Genomic DNA, 6524 nt, shown 5'->3' with positions numbered 1-6524 from the left:
TACACAAACTCTAACCACATTTCATCCAAGACAAATATGACCATAACATCCATACAACACAAACTTTAGGAATAAAACAAAACAAATACACAAACTACAGTCTAATTCCATTCGAGACAACATTCATTAGAGCCAATATACCATAACAGGTTATGGCCGGCCAAATAAACGCACAAACTACAGCCAAATAACCATGAAAAACACTGCTACATAGCTTAAAAATTGTCCAACTTCAGAAATCACAAGAAAAAGTACAACCCCTCCAGAAATCACAAGAAAAAGTACAGCTTCACAAGTCCAGCTTTACAAATCACAAGAAACAGCATCACATATTCCAAAAAACAGCCTTCAAATGTCCGGAAGATCAATTTCTTCAATTGTAGATGATTCGGAAACATCGAGTGGTTCCTTCATTCGGCTGATCTAAGTGATCTAAGTCCAGCTCTTCTTCGCTCATCTCATCAGCATTAGACTCCACCTCAAGTTCTTGTTCTACAGCTTCATTTCCAACCTCCATAATAGGACTTGTTGACGATCCTTGGTGTGAATGAAATGGAGGACTGTACATACCTATTATTTAAAAGGAAAAATATACTTGAGTCAAGTCCATAAGGAACATATGCAGGAATATATGCAGTCAAGTCCATATGATATTTAATAACTATTTTCAGCTTCCTTTTCGCCATTTCTACAAATGCATGAATCCAAATTAGCAATAAAACCTGAAGTACCATTTATGCAACGAATAACAAACAATTTTAGCAAAAAAAGTTTGCCAATAATATATCCTTAGTTTCTTCTAATTCTCAATGGCACATGGGAAACCAATCTCAATTTTAAAATGCAAAAGATATATTTAAAAGCCATCTTCATGAGTGGATAAATTACTAGATTAAGAACTAAAGTGTGATGAACTTATACTTTAGGGGGTTACATTCTTTACATATTTAGTGTCAATTATAATATAGAAAGTTGAATGTATAAATTTATTAGTTGTAGCTTAAGAGTAACTAATTTAGTCGCTAATAAATTATTAGTTAATTGATTTAGTGGGTAGCAAACAACTAAAGAAACTAAAGAAAGGGCAAAAAAAAAAAAAAGAGAAGTATGCTGTCCAAATTAAGCCCGTAAGGCTTTGTGAGTAAAAAATGAACCACCCTTTGGAGAGGCTTTGCAGAGTTGAGGTTAAACTCTAAGATGAAAACTCTTAATTGGAAACCAAATTTGGCAGCTTTAGCTTTGAAGCACTAACATAACAGTCCCATATAACATGATGCTACCCAACTTGGCATTTGAATGGCAAAATTTTTGGATTCTTCATAATTAATACAGTCAAAAACATTAAAAAGAGAAAATTGAAGTGTAATATAACGTCTATACGTATCAAACTTAAATTGGATTTCCAAGACAACAGACTTCTTTCTGAAATTGCATAAGCTATCCATTTTGGAATGTAAAAACATTACAAAATTAAAAAATTAACTACTACAGAACAGAAATTACGGGTCATTATTGATTATGCAAATTACAGAAATTACAGAAATTATGCAAAATCCTTAAAAGCCTTGCAAGTAGAAGACGGTCACCAGACATTTAAGTCCTTCTCACATCACATGTTAAGTTTTTGAACCGTAAGCAGCAATGAAACCTAAAACCAGATTTGGGGGCCGAAACATCGCAGGTTCTGAACTCTTGTCATTTAGTATAATTTACCTACGAAAAGAGACAAGACTTACCAGAAATCACGAAGGATTAGAGAAACCAGTCAAATTGGACTGGTTTTGGCCCCGGCGGTGGACCGGTTGTTAATGGCAGAAACAGAGGCTGTGGCCTGTGGGTTGAGTCTGTGGGCGGCGGTGGAGGCAGACGTTGCTGTGGGTTGCGGCTGTGGACTGCGGCTGTGGACTGCGGCTTGCTGTGGAGTACGGCGGGGCTGTGGGTGCGGCTGCGAGTTGCGGGGCTGTGGTTGCGAGGCTGCGGGGTTGCGAGGTTGCTGGCTGCGGGGTTGCTGGGTTGCGGTGTTGCGGGGCTGTGGGGCTGCGGGGTTGCTGGGTTGCGGTGTTGCGGGGCTGTGGGGCTGCGGGGTTGTGGGTGCTGTTGTGGGTTGCTAGCTGGCTGTGGCCTGTGGGTTGCTAGCAAAACAAGTAGCTGCGGGGTGCGGCAGAGAGGGAGAGGCGGAAATGAAGAATGAAACGATGCAATATAAAGTTATCAACCCTAGTCCAAATTTCTACTTGTTGACTATTAAAATGACAAAAATACCCTTCTTTGTCGAGCTCAACCGAGCTACTCGATAAAGAAGCGAGTTCGAGCCTACTTGGCTCGATTACTAAACGAGTATTTTTCGAGCTCGAGCTCGGCTCGTTAATTGAAATTAACGAGCCGAGCTCGCGCCTTATCGAGCCGAGCTCTAACGAGCTTTCGAGCTGCTTGTTTTGCTTAACAGCTCTAACCCCAAGTAAGAATAAAGTCAAAAGTATTCATACTTTAATGCTCTCAAAACTGAAAAAAAGAGAAAAAATGAACTTCAAGGCTGTCAATCGGGATGGCCCGATTTGTCTGAAAATTTTAAGACTGAGCCCTGTATATTGCTGGAATTGGTTGAGTTTGGACCTAAATATAAGGTTGGATTAAATTGTGTGTGTTGAGTTTGACTTTCATTAGACTCTATCCCATTAAAACCTGATTAAATAATAATATATAACGACTATATCATGTATATAGTTTATAATTTATAGGGCAAATTATATTTTACCCCCTGTGATTTAGTATTTTTTTTATATAACCCCCATATGATTTCAAAAATTATACATAACCCCATCATGATTTGAATTAAAGTGTCAAAGTAACGGAAATAGTCACTCGTAACGGAACTTCTAAAAATGTCGAAATTACCCTTATAAATACATGACACATTAACCCCGTATGATTTTTATATTTTACTATATAACCCCCTTATGGTTTAATACTTTATCATATAACCCCCTTATGATTTTCAAAATATACACATAACCCCCCTTGGTTAATAAATAATTTTCAACTTTACATAAGTGTATTTTTGACATTTTAGGTGACTCCGTTACGAATGGTCATTCCCGTCACTTTGACACTTTAATCCAAACCATAAGGGAGTTATGTATAGTTTTTGAAACCATAGGAAGGTTATGTAAAAAAACGTTAAACCACAAGGGGTAAAGTGGAATTTGCCCTAATTTATATATAATTATATACTCCATCTTATATATAAAACTAGGAGTTAACTGTGAGTTTGGACTGAACTTGAACTTCTGTTGTCTTTGAGAGTGAAGTTTGCAAGCCTGAAAGCTGGAAAATGTTTCTCTTTTTTTTTTTTCTCCAAAGCTAAGCTTGGAGTACTTGCCAAAGCCAGTTTATAAGGCTGGATTCACAGCCCTAACTAATTTATTAGACATATTTTATTCAAATTCTTTCGAATCACCAACTGAAATGCGTGCTGATCATGGACTCCACACCCTAGAAAACAAGTTAGCTACGTGAGGAATAGGATCATACATGGTTGGTTAAAAAGATTAACAAGTATTTAAGTTTTGAAGTAGCCCGAGAATGCAGGTTTCTTTGAAAGCAACCCTAAACAGTGACGTATTAGTCTAGTCACTCCCCAAGATGATCTTTGGCCAACCCCACCTCTGTACACAAAGAAATTATAATACTCCATCGTAGATGCTAGAAAGAATTTCTATGGATAGTGATGTAAGTTGGGATGGGCATCAACATGCCCATCAGAAAAGGCTGAAAGCAACAAGATATATTTATTACACGTAGCTACACATCAAGATGAGATCATTGCGCATATCATCCCTTGAAAAGTTGGCACCGTTTTCCTTTATTAGGTTCGTCCACCCTGCTGTATCAAACAAGAATCTTTTCGACTAGCGTCAGCAGCTAGTACTAAATCCAGTTCACTTCCCACGAAAATTGACTTCATCCCGTTTGGCATTTACGAAAAGGATGGCATCCGCATGAATAGGTTGTATGGTTTGGAGTTTGGACAGCTTGGAGACACTTTCGTATTCGACTTATGAATGAAGAAACAGCCACTTTTGAAGCTTTATTTGAGGACTGTTTCATTTGTGAGTCACCAAGTTTACCCGAGCTGATATTTGCGTCACCAAGTTGCTTTCACCGGAGAATCTTCACTTTACAAAATTTAAAACGGTAAAGTTTCCATCATAATTTGTCGCAAGAGATTAAACTTACGAAAGATGACAATCCCCTGTCAGCTTTTTAACATAAGGCTGGCGTCTGGTTTTCTGGCTTGGGCAGGCATGTTTAGTTGCGGCGAGAATTGTTGCAACCTTTTTTGGTAAAACGCAAGTGAAGCTATTGAGTGTTGCGCCCATTGAAAAGGGGGAGCAAGTCTTTTTAGCAAGGAAGAGTGGATGAATGTTGTAACAAATACTGTAAAAACTTTTTGCTGGCTGATGTTTCTATTTTTTTTTTTTTTGTTCTTTCATTTATATATTGCTGGCTAATGTTCAGTCTAGTGGTCCAATGAAATTTTTTGCATCTATTATAAAAGGAAAGATAACATAATTCTTATATTCTATAAAAATCTAAATCTTGAAAGGCAAATAAGAAAAGAAAAATACTTGAGAGTCAAATTCAAAAAAAAATCTCATAATTATTTGGTTGAAATCCCAAGAATGAGGCAGTGTTTTTACTTTCTCTTTTTTGCATGTCTCAAGATATATATTTTTTAACAAGTGATATTTACACTTTAAAAATAGTTCATGATACTCTAATAAAAACAATTTATTAACGAAGGAAAGTAGAGTTCAAAGAATAATTTTGGAATGCAAATGCTATAATTCTTTGCATTTAGGAAAGAAACGATCAATTATCAATGCCAACACAATATTTTCAAAAAACTGAACTCCTGAAAAAGAACGAATAATCGGAACGTGTCCAATTGTTTCAGGAGCCCTACTTCATTGATTGGTCTCACATTGGTTGATATGTCATATTATGGTGGACAAAGACATAGGTGTATATGAAAAATTTACCTAAGGAGATTCAAACCAATTTGCCAAAGTCACCATCGACTGATGACTTGCTCTTCTATATATCGGAGCTTAAGAATTCTGTTTACCTTGCTAATTTGGTATTAGAAAAAAGATGATAAAAGAAACCTCCCTGATCGATGTTTTTAACAATTTTTCAGTCGACTCCCTGCCCTTGAAGAAGTTTCTTTACAACATCCATTGCTATCAGTTTTTTTTTTAAAAAAAGAGAGATGAATTAACTAATCTGCCCCTTATAATATCTCAAACAAATAAAAAAGAAAGTTAATGCTTTGTAGAAAGTACTATGAGAAAATTTTTAAAATCATCATGAAACAATTCCACTTAATTTCCCTCTATAAACAACATAGTTGATTTCTCCTCGTTCTCACTCTTGTTTGCTTACCCACATCCCAACCTTTCTCTCCCTTTTGCCATTGCTGAGACTTTCCTAGGCACCTATTTTCCAAATCACGTTTTTTTGTTTTGGGGTAGAAAAATGAGTAAAGTTGTGTAAAAACAAAGGGTTAACTAAGACTTGCCCAGTTAACGCTTCATATCATCAGCTAAACGAAAAGGACATTATCCAGTAGGTAATTGATTAGAAACAATCACGTTTAATTTGGTAATTTGGTTGGATTGAACTTCTAAATTTGCGAGGAGGAACAGTAGAAAGTGAAAATTTTATTTCGTACTCCATTCCCATGAGAAAGTTTAAGCATTTTGCAAAGGCTATTATAACTCTTTTACAAAGCCAGGGGAGGCCAATGCTTCATAACATTAGGGTGGTAATTGACATCGTCAAAAACGTTAGGGAAGGTTTATGCAAATAATCCATAATAATTAGGGTAAATTTTAATTTGGTTCTCTAGAGTAGATCAAAATATCAATTCAACCCCTGAAAAAGAAGAAGTTCCAATTAAGCCCTCTAACTAGAAAATTCATTCTAAATAAGCCCTTCCAAGAATTCACAGTTTGGTCAATACCATTTGACCAAACTTTAGTGCTAAATTCAAATCCTACCAATTATTTTAAGGACTTTGAAACCATTAATTTTCCATCTATTTCAAAGACTTAAAAATTGCAGCAAAAACACTTTGGATGAGAATAGCAATTTTGTATCCCTTTTAGTTTATTTAGATAGGAAGTTAATTGTTTTAAAGTCCCCAAGTAATTGGTAGGGTTTCAATCCACTAATAAAGGTTGGTCAAATATTATTGACCAAACATGAATTGATGGAAGGGCTTACTTGAAAATAAAACTTTCAGTTTAGAGGGTTTAATTAGGACTTCTACACTTTAAGGGGTTGAATTGACCCTATAGTTTGCTTTGGAGGGCCAAAGCAAAATTCACGCTAACAGTTAAGACTTAATTATAGAAAACCACTTTGAAAGTTACTTATCTCTCATTCTATCCACAGTTCCATATTCAATTGAACTTTTGGAGTGATTGTAACGTTGAATCACATAACGATAGTATAAGTCA

At 36.0% G+C, this 6524-nt stretch overlaps 1 long non-coding RNA gene across 1 annotated transcript; it reads right to left on the bottom strand.

Annotated features, from left to right (window-relative positions):
• LOC113736941 (uncharacterized) lies at positions 1 to 2632 on the bottom strand. Its single transcript, XR_011817004.1, has 2 exons — positions 1737 to 2632; positions 1 to 570 (listed from the first exon to the last, which is right to left on the bottom strand). It is a non-coding gene; the product is annotated as an uncharacterized lncRNA (long non-coding RNA).
• Between the last annotated feature and the right edge of the window lie 3892 nt (positions 2633 to 6524).

Source organism: Coffea arabica, chromosome 6e, assembly GCF_036785885.1.
Source record: "Coffea arabica cultivar ET-39 chromosome 6e, Coffea Arabica ET-39 HiFi, whole genome shotgun sequence".
NCBI classification, from domain to species: domain Eukaryota; kingdom Viridiplantae; phylum Streptophyta; class Magnoliopsida; order Gentianales; family Rubiaceae; genus Coffea; species Coffea arabica.
The sequence above is the reverse complement of the archived record's forward strand: the minus strand, read 5'-3'. Positions and strand labels throughout refer to the sequence as shown.